The sequence below is a fragment of the Rousettus aegyptiacus genome, unplaced genomic scaffold, assembly GCF_014176215.1.
Source record: "Rousettus aegyptiacus isolate mRouAeg1 unplaced genomic scaffold, mRouAeg1.p scaffold_m13_p_3, whole genome shotgun sequence".
In the NCBI taxonomy this organism is placed as follows: domain Eukaryota; kingdom Metazoa; phylum Chordata; class Mammalia; order Chiroptera; family Pteropodidae; genus Rousettus; species Rousettus aegyptiacus.
Genome location: NW_023416306.1, coordinates 136,282,709 through 136,290,988, shown reverse-complemented (window position 1 = coordinate 136,290,988; position 8,280 = coordinate 136,282,709).

Below are 8,280 nucleotides of genomic sequence, written 5' to 3'. Positions count from 1 at the left end.
ATTTCTTAAATTCCATCTTTCCTAGGTACTTCCTTCTGGAGCCCTCTTAAATCCAATTCCAATATCACTGCATTCCAGCTATACAGCTGTGGAACTGAAACTTAAATTCATTACTCTCCTGAGTTACATTATTTCTTTAATCCCTATTTTTCTATTTTTGTTTTGTTTGTTCTTTGTGTGTAAGAATTTTTTCTCTCATTTTGTTAGAATTTATCTTCCAATAATTTACTAGAACGGGACGTGTGGGAAGTATACTTTCCGAGTTCCTTCATATACGAAAATATCTCTTCTCCCCTTGCTTTTGATTGATAATTTGGGTGGATATGGAATTATAAAATGAAATCGATTTCCTCCATTTGTTTGAAGGCATTGTTCTGTTATCTTATAAGCAGTCCTTGTTGATAATGAAAAATTGGATGCTAGTCTGATTCTTATTCCTTTATAATTGGCCTTTGCTTTTAATGTAGGGAGAAGGTAAGAGAACTAAAATGTTAAATCAAGCTATATTCAGAGACTGCAACATGCTATTCAGCTCTGCAGCCAGGCCAGGAGGACACTCGCAGAACAAAGGAAGATTTCTGCTGGGATTGCTAACAACCCATTCCCCACACCTGTGAAAGGGAAACAGGAAAAACAGTCTTTCAGTGGCTGCCCTACACAAAATAAAATTATTCATTTCTTATGGCTGAAATCATGGGGAACTTAGCTGGGAACTGCTGGTAGGCCTTCACGCTACATATTCTTCCCCTTCCTCTTCCTCACTGTATGTCCATATCGAAGGAAATGGGTAAAGGTAAACAAAGTCTTTAAACTGTAATTCGCAAGAACTAAAGAATAATATGTAAACCAAATTCCCAGAACACTGGGGATGCCTCTCAGTGCCTTCACTCTCACCGTCCCTCTCAGTATCTTTCTCTCAGTATTCTTTACTCTTTACTCTGTCTCTCTCACTGTCTACGTCTTACGTAGGCTCTCCCACTCTCTGCCTCTGAGAGGAGACCACACTCTGTCTGTGGAGTGTTACACCTTTTATAATAAACTTTCCTTTTGACTCTAACTTTGGCATGTGGGTTGAAGTCTTTCTACACGCTGCCAAAGAACCCTCTTCTTTTCTCAGTGCAGGGCTTGGTCTTCTCCCACAAGGGGAAATTTGCCCTGTCCTGCACTTAAAGGGAAGGTTTTATAATCTTCCCTTTATCCTTGATCTGAAATTTCACAATGTCATATTGAGACATGGATCTTTCTTCATTAATTTTGAGGGGCACTTGAGATATTCTTTCAACTGAGAAATTCCTTTCCTTCATCTCTGAAAAAATATCTTGTATTACTTCTTGATGATGTTCTCTCCATTCTCTCTATTATCTTTTTAGAAACAAACCACTACTTGAGAATCTATGTGAGGGATCAGGGCCCATTGCCTGGCAGACTTCCCCATGAAGAGTTGGTTGTTTTGTTCCAGCACCTACAAATGTTAGAATGCTAAGACCTTTGTTTTGAGGCCATTTGATTTCTCCAGAAAAGAACACTAATGTCCCCTTTCTGCGGGATAGGTGCCTAGCTGCCTGAAATTCTGGGGGCGGGAGAATAGGAGAGTTTTGAGTTATAATTAACGGCTACTTTCAACTCCATATTTCTTTCCTACCTTCCTTAACTAAGCCAGATCCTTATGAGCCCTCTGCCTCTCCTAGGTCTTTGGCTGTATGTGCTTTCTCAAGCATTTTAGGCTGTGGCTTCCTCTGTGCTGCTTCATTGGCTCTCTTCATCTCCTTTCCACCTCACCTAAATCTCAACACTCTCTAGTGGAAATTCACTGATGTCATGTCTATTGATTGGCCCATATTTTGTTCTCATAATTGTGAGCTTATTCCCTATTTATCTTCCATTGTCAATTAAATAAAGTTCCAGGAGAGAGAGGAGATACATTTACATGGCCAGTCTCCATATAGAACAGGACATTTTCTTTTCCCCCCTTAATCCTTTGCGTTCTGGTTCTGATGCCAGACAGGGAAAATTTCCCCACATGAGGGGAGATCAAGCCTTGCACTGAGAGAAGAGGCTCCTTTGGTGAGTGTAGAAAGAATTCAACATGCACACCAAAGTTGGGGTCAAAAGGAAAGTTTATTAAAGAAAGGAAAATGCAGACTAGAGAAAGCAAAGACAAAAACCCAAGACAAGGGAAAAATCCCCAAAGCTGTGTGTGTGGGGGGGGGGAGATCTAGTTTATATATCATTCTTTAGTTTCTATGAGTTATAAGGACTTTGTTTACCCATTTCCTTTAATATGGGCATACAGTGAGGAAGGGGAAGGAAAAGGGTATGTAGTGTGAAAGGGTAAGAATATGTAGTGTGAAAAGCCTGCTGGCAGTTTCCAGCCTTTAATCCAGAGGTTCCCTGTGGTTTAGCCATAGGAAATGAATTATTTTATTTTGTGTAGGGTAGCCACTTAAAGACTCTGTTTTTCCAGTTTCCCCTTCACTGACATGAGAAATGGATTGTTAGCAATCCCAGCAGAAATCTTCCTTTGTTCTGCAGGTTTACAACTGGCCTGGCTGCAGGACTGATCAGCATATTGCAGTCTCTGAATATAGCTTGATTTAACATTTTAGTTCTCCTGCCTCCTCCCTACATTAGTTCTGACTGACAGAACTCTAAACTGCTGTCTTGAAAGTATTTCAAACAAATACATTTTTCATTTCCTTCTCCTTAAATCACGTTTACCTTGCACCCTAAGGCTAAAGGCTTAATGTCTCAGATAAAGGGGTCAATTTGATGCAGGACAGGACGAATGCCCCCAAGTAAGGACTTAAGTCCTGCACCTAGTGAAGGAGAGAGGCTTCAGTGTTGCCAGAACAGCTGGCCTGGCCCAGACCCTGCCTTCTTAATGGCCTCTGGCTGGTCTGGCGTGTGTGCACGCTGCTGGGGAAAGTGGAAGGGAGGGGGAGGGCGCGCATGCCCACAGGAGACCAAGCGGTGACCCCTGGTTTGCTGACAGGGAGGTGGCAGTGTGAGCTTAGCCAGAAAGTCTAAACTGAGGGTGTGGTCCTCTGCCTGCAAAAGGGAGATGGCGTGCAAGCCCATCATGGTTCCAGCCCAACACAAAACGTGTAGGGCCCCATCGCCATGCTACAATACAGAAGGAGGAAGGGTAAAAGGCGGCTCGCTTCTCTGGGGCAAAGGCTACCTTGAAGTCCCGCACTACTTGGACGAAGACAGAGGAAACCCAGTGCAGTCAGGCGGTGGCCCAGCCCAGCTCCAAGCCATTAGGGTTTTCTCTGGAGATTGTAATGGCGTCTTAAAGCCAATCCAGAAATGAAAATAGGACAGACAGGGGACGATGAGGTTGGAGAGTTTGGCCTGGGCATCTACGTGTCCCCGCTACTAGTTTCCGCTACAGAGGGGAGGGGTCAAGGAAAGGGCTAAGGGGCTTTTACCCGGGCTAGCTCCTGCAGCCCACAGCTTCCCCTCCCTTCAAGTGAGCCCCCAGGGAAAATGAAAGCAAGGTGCTGAAAGGAAGGGAAGGAAGACTACTCGGCATCTCACCAGTTCTGTTGCTATGCAATCTTAATTTGGAGTCGGGTGTGCGGGTGTGCGTTCCTCAGCAGGTCTTCTTCGCCATTCCCATGGAGGTGCCAAGTTTCTAGGAAGTTAGTGGAAGAGAGGTAGGAAAGACACACAGGACCGGTGGACTCCTGCTCAATTAGAGAGCTGAGTTCTACCAACCATATCCCTGGAACGCTGTTCAACAGTTGCCCAAGGCCGCTTGATCTATATGGCTTGGGAAAAATTTCCCACTTTCTAAAAAAGAGGGGAGCCATGGTATACTTGGCTGGACCAAGTCTGTCCTTTGATGCCTTTGTGGTTAGTCAGGAAAGATGATGCAGGATGGAGCGAATCTCCCTGAGTGGGGACTCAAGTCCTGCACCCAGGGAGGGTCCTTGACTGTGCTCAAGAAATAATTCAAGTGCATGCTAGAACTAGAGTCAAAGGAAAGTTTGTTGAATTCAGTTTATATGCCCTTCTTAGCTTCTATGAATTACAGTTTAAAGAGTTTGTTTACCTATTTCCCTTTGATGGTATGGGTCTGTAGTGTGAAAGACATGGGTCTGCAGTATTAAAGATATGTTCTAAAGGTTCCCAACGGTCTGGCCACAGAGAATGAATGATTGAGTTTATTTTGCTTAGGGTTCAACTTAAATAATGTTTTGCCTTCGCAGTATCGTTATGGGTATATGGTTTGTTAGTAATCCCAGCAGGAATCTTCCTTTGTTCTTTAGATTTCTGACAGCACATCACAGTGTCTACATACAGCTTGGTTTAACATCCAGTTCTCATGCCTCCTCCCTATATCAAGTAGAGCCTTCAAGAAAGCAGTCCAAAAGATAGGGAAGAGATGATATGGAGTAAGTTCCTAGAAGACATGACCTGGAAGTAGAAAGTTTTGACAGGGAGAAGAAATACTGAGCAGAGAGAGTAGATCCCAGGCTGGAGTAAGAGTTAAAAGGCTTGTGAAATCCATCCCAACGGCTATTGAGAAACTTTTTGGGAATTATTGAGAATATTTTATCCCAATTCTCATTAGGGACTCATCTTTGCAGAGGGGCTCTGCATCAGCATGGATTAGCCATAGCAAAAGAGAAATAGTGGCATGGCTTATTTAGGAAGATGGAGTAGAGATGATGTTTCTGAGTATCCCTTGGCTCCCATGTGGTGTAGAAGGGATGCAGGTGTTTCCACATTAGATATACATCAGATATAATGAGAGCCCTCAATAAATTTTTACTGAGTTCCCGAAAAAAAAAAAAAATCTTACCATAAACCAAGTAAAAATTGGTGATTGCAAAGAGTAGGTAAAAGTTAAGTTAAAAGTGTCTAAAGTTAAAGCCCAATTTTGGAAGAAAAGTAAAAGTTTCTAAGGCCAGGGAGACAAAGATACAGAAGACCTATTAGGATAGCCAACTGAAGTCAAAGGCTAGCATTGCCAAGAATAAAAGACTCACTTTGGCTAGGTGTCAAGGTCTCCGAGGACCTCTAAATTCTGGCAATAACAGTATATAGGAAGAAGAGCTAAGCTAAGGGACACCCAGTTTCCCAGCTTGACTCCTTTTAATCAGACTTGTGATACTATTTCTCGACATTACTATGTAATCTATGTTACAGGGGTAGGGATAATTCACAGAGAAGTTTGATAACCCACCTTAGTTGTTAATATTAAGCATTTGTATTTTCAGAGCTGTGTACACATCACACATCCTTATTCTTCTTAAGAAACATCTAAAGCTTCTGCCTAAAAGGACACTGAGGATTGTATCCTCCCAGATTTTAAGAGCAAAACTTAGGAGGCTTGAAGAGCCCTAGATTCTACCACAATTATTATTTCCTCCTGAGACAAAAAAGTTTATCTTGTTACATGACCAAGAAGAGCAGATTAGAGAGTAGAAGCTTCTCTCCTTTTTATTTTTATTTTTTTGAAGAAGCTCCATACATAGGGTTATTTCTTGAACAATCCTTTGTTAGATAACTAGGCCATTAAAATTTTACATAACTCTTGCTAGAGAAAGTAAAAATGGCATAAGAATCTTGGCTCTCTTTGAAAGTAGCAGTCAGGCATGAAACTTTATTTTATCCTAATGATGACTTTATATAATACTAATAGGTCAACACTTTCTTTAACATTTTTTTTTTAGTGAAAACATAGCAATAAAGATAAATATTTTTAAAGAAAAGAAATCACCTATATGTCAATTTTCTTACTAGGGTAACTTATTTTTGTATATTTCTTTCTGCCTATGTGACAACTCTGTAGGGCTGAAAGACAATTTGGAATTGGAATAGTCTAATATCTCTATTTTCGGATGAGAAACCTAAGACCCAGAGAGTTATGAGGTTAACTCAGATTAACACTTCATTGCCTCCTTTAAAAATTTTTTAATGTTAAATTTAAAAAAAGTTGTTGATAAGACATGAGTAACTCCCTCATGGTTGATTTTCTTCACTGAGAATGCAACTGCAAGGGGAAAAAAACATCTATTATGTAATACGCTATTAGCCTTACCAAAAGCAATGTCTGGAGAATTATAGCTATAAAATCTGGATTCCTTAATAAAAACTCTCAGAAGTCCAGGAATTTCTAGAAAACAGATGTGAATTCAAAGCATCTATATATAAGGATTTGGATTCAAAGTTCACACATTGCTGTGCATTGCTACTGCTGATGCTGCCTGCAGATTGTTGATTCTGGAATGCACCCTCCTTGATAAAAAGGCAGATTATAGCTCTTGTAAAGAGCACCTAATTGAGGCTTTCTCTCTGCTGTAATTCAAAGAATTAAAATAGCATTGAAAAGGGGAGTACTTTACACGGAACATGGATGGCTTTCAAAACAACTGTGTTAGAAACACATTAGTAGAATTCTTAATGCGCTGTAGCAGAAAAAGGCCCAAAATGCAAATAGAACACTCCAGTTCTGAGACTAGTCTGCTGCTAACTAGAAATATAATCTGAGGCAAACATTTAATTTTTCTAGTTTTGTTTCCACATCAATAAAATGAGGTTAGCCTAGCTGATTACAGAATTCTTTTTCAACTATAAAATTCTATGATTCTTTCCCCCACGAATGGGAAAGGTATCTTGTATTTCAGTCTGTGGGAAAACCCCAGGTGTGAAGAGCTGGCTTTATTTAACATCCCAGTATCCTTTTGTTCTCTTATCCTTGTGAGGTAAACCCTGGGCAGAAACCTGGCACTTTGTTGGCACCTCATTCCCTCCTTCATCTCCCGCTTTCATCCCTTTGTGTAACAAAATCTTATTGTCTCTTCATTTATATTTCATTATTCTTTGTTCTCCATCCATACTCCCGACAGTTTAGTATCTGAGCCATAGGAACAAGTAACTGCTTTTCTATATTCCATTCAAAGTATAAACCTGCTATTCTATTGAACTCCATTCTGTTCTATTAAGACTTAGATACCCACGCTCATTCTTGAGTTCTCTCTCACACTCTGTACTCAATTTGTCAGCAAATGCTGTTGGCTGTCTTGATAATATGTCCAAAATCTAACCACTTCTGATCATCTCCACTGCTATTACTCTGGTCAGCCCAGCAATACCTTCTGACTGATCTTTCTTTTACTGTTGTTCCCAGTCTGTTCTCAACACAGTATCCAGCGTGACCCTATTAAAACATTACATTAGATTGTGCTCATAGTGAAATTTCTTACAATGACCTACAGAGCCCTAGGTGCCCTAGCCATTGTTACTTATCCAACTTCATTTCCCACTACTCTCCTCCTCTGCTCTAGCTACAAAGACCTTCTTTACTTCCAGGCTGCTAAAAATATGGTGACTTGCAGTGACTTTGCACTTGCTGTTTCTTATGCCTGAAATATACTTCCTCCAGATAGCTGCATTGTCAATTTTCTTATTTTGTCACTTAACTCCAGTCTCCTCTGGTCATTCTATCACACTGCCTAAAATCGCAGGCTTTTTCTTGCTGTATTTTCACTTCAGCACTTATCACTATGTGACACAGTATATTTTACTTATTTTCCTTCTTTATTGTTGTTCTTCCCACAAGAGTAAGGATTCTTGTGTTTTGTTTATTGATATACCCCAAGCACGCAAAACAGTGCCTAGCATAATAGGTGCTCAGTAAATTTTTGTTAGTTACTGCATGAATTGTGAGAACTCTGTACCTAGGGATGCAAAGATGGAAACAGACATTAAATAAGATGTCTTGTTTGTTCACAGTGAAACAAGATTTGACTATCATCCTAATCTTGTGTAGTAAAAAATTCCTTGCTTGCTAGTTTGACACCTCTTATGTTTTGATCTCAGGGAAAGCATTCTCCATTCTGACAGACTTGTCACTAAGGCTGGATCCCATCTTGTTTTCCAAATCTTACCCTTTACATTTGACAGCTCTAAGTTATATAGATATAAGGTCTATTTTAGATTTAAAATTCCAGGTCTTGCCTTTTAATGCTCAAATCTCTAAGATTGTAATATTTAAATCCAAGACAAAGTATGTGGCTACTAAGTTTAACGAGGGCAATTAAATATGCCAACGTCAAATTTATCTAAAGAGGTGGTAGAAACTCTATTTTAATAGTTTTTCTTCCTCCGTTTTCCCCCCTTCATCAGAAGGACGCACTCCCTGGCACACAGGAGATTACAGATTTATATTTGTTTAATTAGTGTTGGGCAGATGGATGTTTTAAACAGAAGCATCTAGAATTTTTTGGTGCTGTTCTAACTTGGGTGGGGATTGTGGTCCTTAAACTC